At 49.6% G+C, this 7,998-nt stretch overlaps 1 pseudogene; it reads right to left on the minus strand.

The window, feature by feature from the left end:
• Window positions 1–2,115: 2,115 nt before the first annotated feature.
• Gm22609 lies at window positions 2,116–2,236 on the minus strand (annotated as a pseudogene).
• Window positions 2,237–7,998: the final 5,762 nt, after the last annotated feature.

Consider the following 7,998-nt stretch of genomic DNA (forward strand, 5'->3'; position numbering starts at 1 on the left):
GGCAGCACTCAGGCAGGCATGGCGCAGGCAGAGCTGAGAGTTCTACGTCTTCATCCAAAGGCTGCTACTGGAAGACTGACTTCCAGGCAACTAGGGTGAGGATCTTATGCCCACAGTGACACACCTACTCCAACCAGGTCACACCTATTCCAACAAGGCCACACCTCCAAATGGTGCCACTCTCTGGTCCAAAAATATACAAACCATCACACTCTGCAAGAGCAACATGTGATTTTTTTTTAAACTTTATTATTGGTTCTTTGTGAATTTCACATCATGCACTTCAATCCAACTCATCCCCCCTCCCCTCACATCTTCCCTCCACCCTTGCAACCACCTGCCAACAGAGGAAAAAAAAATCTCACTGTGGAAGCTGTAGTGTGTCACAGGATTTCCTTTTGTCCACACTTTTTTGCTTGCAAATATTTATTGCAATGACTTCTTGGTCATTGCAATATGACCAAGGTATGGGGCCTCTGGCTTCTGCTACCCTATCAGTACTGGAACTTCACTGACACTCCTCTCGGATGCCCTGTGTCATAGAGATTCTGGAGTTTTAGATCTGTAGGACTGGCCCCTTCATGTGCTCCAGCAGTTCATCAATGATGTGGTGTTGGCCTGGGTCAACCTGAATCTGGACCTAAGAGATATCTGAGATGGTCAGTCTCTCAGCTCTCCTGCTCTCACACCCTCGAGGCTGGCTCACTTACAGCCCACCTTAAACTTGCTGCCCAAGCAAGGTGCAGGGCCTCTTCTCCCGAGTGTTGCAACTGGTAAGGGACGTGACCGGTTCTCCCACTCTCATGACCCTGGGGTCAGCTCTCCCACCTGCCATAGGTGGAGAAGGATGAGGGAGGGGAGGAGGGCGTGTCTCCCTCATCTGAGCCACTATACAGTAGATGTGAGGCAGGGCTGGCTCTCCTGTGCTCACTCCCTCAGGGCCAGCTCACCTGCAACCCTCATGTCCAGAGCCAGCAATACCATGCTGCCCAGGCAAGGTACAGGGTCCACAGATGAGGGGCAGGGCCCACAGGTGAAGGGCAGAACCGACTCTCCTGCTCTCATGATCCCATGAGGGCTAGCTCTCCAGCAAGAAGGGACAGGGATCTCTCCCTAGCCTGTGCCAACACACAACAGACAAGAGGCGGGGCCAGTTCTCCCACACTTACACCCTCAGGTCCAGCTCACCCACAACCCCCACATCCAGGGCCATTCCACTTTGCTGCCCAGGTCAGGTGCCAGATACCTGCACTCCCAAGTGCCGCAGTAGGGGAGGGGCAGACACAACTCTCCCACTCTGATGACCCTGGGGCCAGGTCTCCCACCTACCATAGGTTGCAAGGGGTGGGGTGGGGGCATCTCTCCCTTGCCCATGTCACTGCACAGCAGACAAGTGGCAAGGCCAGCCCTCTCATGCTCATACCCTCAGGCCAGCTTGCTTGCCTGTGCCCACCAGCAGGGTCAGCTCTACTGTGTTCCCTAGGTGAGGTGTAGAGCCTGCTCTCCTTAGTGCTGCAGCTGGAGAGGGGCAGGGACGGCTCCCCTGCTCTCCAGACCCCAAAGTTAGGGCTCCTACCTGCTACAGGTGGTGAGAGGTGAGGGAGAAGTGGGGTACCTCTCCCTCATCCATGCCACCTCTTGGGAGATGAGTGGTAGGGCCAGCTCTCCCACGCGTATAAATTGCTGGTGCCAGTTTATCCACAACTCCCACAATGTGCAGTCCTGCTCTCTCCAGGACCAGCAATTCCATGATGCCTGGGTGAACGGTGAGACCTGATCTGCACAGCCCTCAGGCATCAACCCCAGGTGGGCAGCAGTCAGACCCGTCTACTTGACCTTTAGTGGTAACGGACCCCTGCTGTTGCCAGTCATGGCACCAGGTGACAGCCCAGGCCAGGTGGCATTATTGGCTACTCACACCAGGCTGTTCCTCACTACCCTTGAGTCTCCAGCTCTGCCTCTCTTCATTGTGCCCACATCCTTCTACTTCTCTTTCTCCAGCACTTACTTGCTCCTCATAGTTGCACCCAGGGGTTTCTGCGTGTCCGGGGTCATCCCAGGAGTGGTCTCGGGAGTGCTCTGCCCTGCTCGTGCACTGTGGCACCAGGACGGGGTCATCCTGGGTTATGAGTCACTCAGATGTTCCCAGGTCAGAACACTGAGCTCGGACACAGCCTCTCTCCTCTCTGTCACCTACTGCTGCACATGGAATACCTGCAGTGCCTCTAGGGACAGGGCAACACATACTCTTAAAGGCTGAGCCATCCTTCCAGCCCCTCCCCTTTCTTCTTGAACCTTGGGTCATAGCTCTTTTCAGTCTTTCATAGACTTGTATTCTAAAGACAATTATTAGAATTAATAAGCTTGGCCATCCAGACTATAAATCTACATTGCTACCAGGAAAGGAAAATCTTTAAAATGTGTATACATGAAATCCTGTGGATGTACGGGTACTGCCTGGTTATCAGTTTAGCAGAAAGTCTAGTTTCCGAGTTAACCTGTGCTAGCATAGCACCTTGCTCTCTGCACGCTCACACTGGCCTCCGTCACAGCCCCGCCAACCTCAGGAGTTCCGATCCCACAGCTCTTCTCGGATCACGTGAGCTGGAGTGCGAGCCTTGTTTCTTAGGGAGTTCTGGAGCACCTAGGTTCCCACTCCTTCCCTGCCAGGGAAGTCGGTGGCAAAAAGCTGAATCCCTTTAAAGCTGCGAGTCCGAACTCACTCCTGTTTGCCCTCCAAAGAGTCTTAACGTCATCATTCTTTTTAGAAATCTTGCCCAGAGCGAGCCTGCTGTTTGTTCCCTTTCAGGCCATCACCCGTCACCCAGCTGCATGTGGTCTTCTACGGCACCCAGCACGCCCCGCTATGCCAGTTGCTCTTCCTACAGTCCTGGGATCCTCTCTTTCCCTCTGATGGGCTTGCCTGAGACTGCCACCTACACCATCAGTGTTCCCTTTGCCTGCAGCAGGTTCCTGCCCTGCTGGGAGCACTTTTTTGCACACTCACTGCTCCTTCCCTGCTTACCAAGCTCTTATATATCACTGTTTCTAACACAGCTTGTTTTCTTCCTTGAGCCTGTCTGTGTATAATCCTTGCCCACCTTGAATAATGCCTCTTTTGTGCTGGTCTGCAGGAATGAACATCCATTGATTTTAAGTAAAAGCTGCTCTCTCTACAAGACAATGGCTTCGACTGGATTGTTTATTCGTATGAGAAAACAGTCTCTCTTATCGTATCCTATTACATGCGGGTCGTTCATCCACTGAATCCATTTTTATTGAGCAGCTACTATATATAATCCAGGCACCATGTTAAGAGCTAAGAATGGAAAGGTGATTAGGGCATGGGTCTTACCCTCAGAGGCTTTGCAGTCTAATCAGAGAAGCCCTTCCTCAACATCGGGCAGGCACTGCTGAATTTGAAGCATGAGCAGAATATGACTTCTCTGTGGATTTGTTTTCATTATTCAAAGGACTCTTTGACCACAGTCATGTAGCCAGAAAGGATTAGAACCAGGGATGCTGTTGTTCTTACCCTCCTCCTTGGCATCCAAGGTGGCAGGGAAGGAGGGCGGGCATGGCAGCAAAGAAGATGAGAAGCTACGGAAGTGGTTGGAGCTAACAACATGCGTGCAGGATGTCTACTGTCAGTGGTCAGCAGTGAACTCTCCAACAGAGACTCTGTGACTTAGACATGCATATTCTATTAGCAGAAACTGAACGCTAAGAGGGAGTCCAGAGGCCAAGGGGGAAATGGTCAGTTAATCACCCAGTGTTAATTAATAGACTAGGCCAGAATGGTCCCTTTGATGTGCAGACCAAAACAGTTAACAAAGAGGATAGATCAAAGAAAGTCTTCACAAAAGACAAATCCAGCCATTTAAGAATGATTAACCCCTTGCTGAGCAGTGGTGGTGCACACCTTTAATCCGAGCACTCGAGCACTCGAGGCAGAGGCAGGCCTGGTCTACAGGACTGGCAGGGCTGTTCTAGGACAGGCAGGGCTACACAGAGAAACCCTGTCTTGGAAAAAAAAAAGATTAACCCCAAGTTTTAATGTTCTATGATTCACACAACTAACGTCAACCATTCTCAAGTGAACAGTTCACTGGTCTCTATACATGGCAGTATTGATAGCTGTCTTTTCATTACCCCTAAAAGTAAGCACTCACATGTGCATGTGCACACACACACATACACAAACACACCCGGGCCCAATAAACAGCTCCTCCCTGACCTTGGGAAACTACGTATGGATTTTCTACTCTGGATATTTTGTGTGGAAGGTCTATGTGGTATGCATCCTTTATGCTTGGCTTCTTTCACTTAGCATAGTCCTTTGGAGGTTCTATGCTTTAGTAAGTGTCAATACTTCATTGCTTTCTATGCATAATTAATACTCTGCTGTCTGTCTATACTGATTCCATTAATGGACTTTTGGTTGTTCTCTCCTTTGGGCTACTTGTACCTGTGGGACCAGGTATCGGTTTGTCTCTGCTTTTAGTTCTGGATAAACTTGTTGGGATAGACCTACTGGATCACGTGATAATTCTATGTCTAGCATTTTGAGAAACCAGCCACTTAATTGCTAACCAGAAAACTGTTTTAGACTGCCAATAATGAAGAGAGAAGGACTTGGAGAAATGTGGATTCGGGAAGATAAGGACATATGCTGAAGACGAAGCCAGCTCTTCATGTTCTCACACATAAGTCAGCACGCATTTCCCAGCCTCTGGTAGCTAGAGAACACCATGAAATCTCATGCCTTTCATCAGAATCAGAGATGTAGCATGCAAGGCCTGGCCCATGGAGACCATAATCAGGTACCCGTTCTCCTCCTGCACGCTGGATGCAGACAGCCATAGTAGCCTAGAAACTAATGAGGGAGGGGCCACCAGGTCGAAGAAGCCTAGGCCCCTGGGTCATCAACAACCAGAGACTCAGTAGCCCTTGTTTTAGACTTAGAATAAACAATGAATTTTTCCTGCATGAATTCATGAGTCCGTGAGTCCTTTTGCAATGACAGCATTTCCACAGAGAGGACCACACCTTGCTCACCTACTGTGTGAAGGCAACATGAAAGATCAAAGGCCAGGAGAGGCCAGAGGCCACCTAAGCTTGGGGTACGGAGGAATTTGAGCCCATGTTCTTTCTAAGTTACATGCCAAGGGAGGCCCAGAACTGGCCTTTGGCCAGTCTTAGCAGTCTGCCGGGCCAGCATCAGGGCCAGGATGACCCTGAGGGGCTCTTGGAATGGGAAGGCAAGTGAGACTTTGTCTATTGTATCACTTCAATTAGGAAAATTGTGAGTTAAAAAAAAAGTGTCTGTGTGATAGAATGAATAGCTTTGAGTGAACCGAGACTCAGAAATCTGTCGCTGCTCTTCTGTTTTTATGCTTTGTGCTTTCTTTGATAATTTCCCATCTGTCTCCCTTAGCTTGGTAAGAAAGTTCCACTGGTAATGGAAAATTCCAAATGTGTGATGGGGTGATGGCCAGGGAAGGCAGCCCAGCAGCACAGAGGCATGCCTGTGTGCTGTGGCATGGTGGGGACAGGTCCTGCCACAACCCTGGACAAAGGCATGCCCATGGTGGGAAGAGGTCATGCCCCTGCCCAAGGACAAAGGCATGCCAATGGCAGGGACAGATCCTGCCACAGTCCAGGACAGGAGAATGCTAACAGACAAAGGGCATGCCAGGCTGATTCTCTGCCTGGCACTAGCATTTGGAAGAGGCCATTCTTTCTTGGGCAAAACTATTCCCAAAGCTTCAGTTATTCTTGGCATCCTCAGCCCCATCCATTCAATGGCACCAGAGCCTCGTCTTTGTGACAAGCACACATTTCCAAACACCTATAGGCAGGGGTTGTCTCCTAACCCCTAGGCAGAGAGCCACTGCATGAAAGATAGAGAAAAACAGAAAATTTAGAAATGTAGAGAAAATGGACTGTAGTAAGGGGTGAGGGGAAAGGTGAAAGGTGAAAGGTGAGAGGTACTCTACTTTTTCACGGGGTTGTCCATCACCTGCAAAGGCTCCATCTCTCTTGGTGTTTGCTCAGTTTTTTCTCCTTTCCCAGCAGGAATCAAAATCGAAGTTTTTCATTTTCCTTACAAAATGTTCCCACCAGCCTCCACCTCGCACCTTATGCATTCTTGACGTTCTGTTGGCTCGTCACCAGCTCTCGTCCCCTCACATGATCTAGTACTTGTCTAATAAACACCTTACTTCCTTCTCAGAACAACGGATTGATAGGAACAGACAGGAATCCGAGGCTAGGAAGACTACATCCGCATAGGCTGGGGCCTGAAGGAGTTGGACCTGGAGCCGTAGCACCAGATGTCTGGCTGCAGACTGCTCTGGTAGAGAGTTGGGAGAGAGGGGGATGGGGCAGCGGTAAGGCTCACACGGATGCTTCAGCCAGACAGTGGGCTGGAGGAGAATTCCCAGCGCTTCTGCCAAAAGTCTATAAGGATTCAGCTTGAGGTGACTGCAGCCATCTTGAGTTGTAACTACCATGATGCATCTGTATCCCTCTAGTTTGTTTCTCCTGAAGTTTCACTGCAAACTACAACCAGTGGTTTCTGGCTTTTCAACTAGACCCTGATGCCAGGAATATGCCTGACGATAGATTAGCACAAACTAGGTACATTACAGCTTAGAATGAGCTCACTTCTGTCCTAAACAGTATATACTCACCTTCTTCTGGCACACCTCGTGGGGGTCCACCTAGTCTTGCTGCCGCTCAGGACCATGCTTCTGTCTGTATATCTGGTGACAAATGTCATCCTGCATTTCTGGATCATCCTGCCTCAATTTCTTCTGTTTCATGGTGCCTTGCTGCTGGTATTTACAAACTAAGCAAGGCTGTTCCAGAACAAGGTTCAGAAGTAGGAGGCTCTCGTGCTGGTGACACCATAGGAGATCTGAACCCTTGGGCAGTGACAGGGAGGATCTGATGAAGAGAGAGAGAGGAGTTGTCTGCCACTTTCTGCCTGTCAGTATTTGGAATGAGATGCCAGGTGTGACTGTGGCCCCCAGTCTTCCCTATGGGCAGAAGAAACTCTAGCATCTGAGGGATTGGCCAGGATGCTCACAAACACACACAACTCCCTCACTAAAAAGCCTTTTTCTCCATGGTGCAGACCAATGATGCATGCCGGCTGCATTTACTGATGAATTCAATCAGGCAATCGGCTCGACTATCTCTCAATTACCATTTTCTCTTAATTATAATATGCAGCTTTCCCCCCTTCCCAGCACACATCTTAACATTTCTGAAATAGGCATGGGTCTTAAAATAGATGTGCATATTTATTGTGAAGTTTCACTTTTAGGTGGGGGAGGCGGCTATTGAATCCACGGAGCGTCTCATAATCAGTGGGATATTAAAATTGAGGAAATAGGGTAATCACCGGAATTGATTTCCTGTTTGATGAAGTAGAGAGAAGATTCTCCTGGGCAGATGGAGACACCTGTGCTTACGACCGGTTTGGTTTCTCTGGAGAACTGTGCCCTATTCAAGTTCAGAGTGTCTCACTAGAAAGGAGGGTAGGATATGGGTGATAAGGTCATGTGTCTTGTGCTGGGGAGAGAAGAGACAGATTATCATGGCAGTGGAGAACCTGAACAAATGGCCTGAGGCTGCAGAGCCTCTCCTGGGAAGCTCCAAGAACTTAGCAGAACCTGGGCATGGGGGGCAGTGGTACCTAGCAAGTGGTATCTCATGCCTGTGAAATACTTAGAGACATCTTCCAGCTGAGAAAAGAAGTTGTTGTCCCCTCCCCCACCCTCCCCCACCCCCACTCCCCGCTGGCAAATTCCACATGGTCTTTCTTCTCAGGACATCTCTCCAACCTCAGACTTGCAGCCATGGGGGTGTCTGAACTCTCTGGGAAGTTCTCTTGGCCTGGCTTCCTTTTGAGGGTGGGCATCAGTGCTGTGGAGTGGGGAGCTGGTGAGAGATAGCTTTGACTACCAGCCAAAGATGCTTGTTTGGGCA

This window comes from Mus musculus, chromosome 1 (genome assembly GCF_000001635.26).
Source record: "Mus musculus strain C57BL/6J chromosome 1, GRCm38.p6 C57BL/6J".
Lineage (NCBI taxonomy): Eukaryota > Metazoa > Chordata > Mammalia > Rodentia > Muridae > Mus > Mus musculus.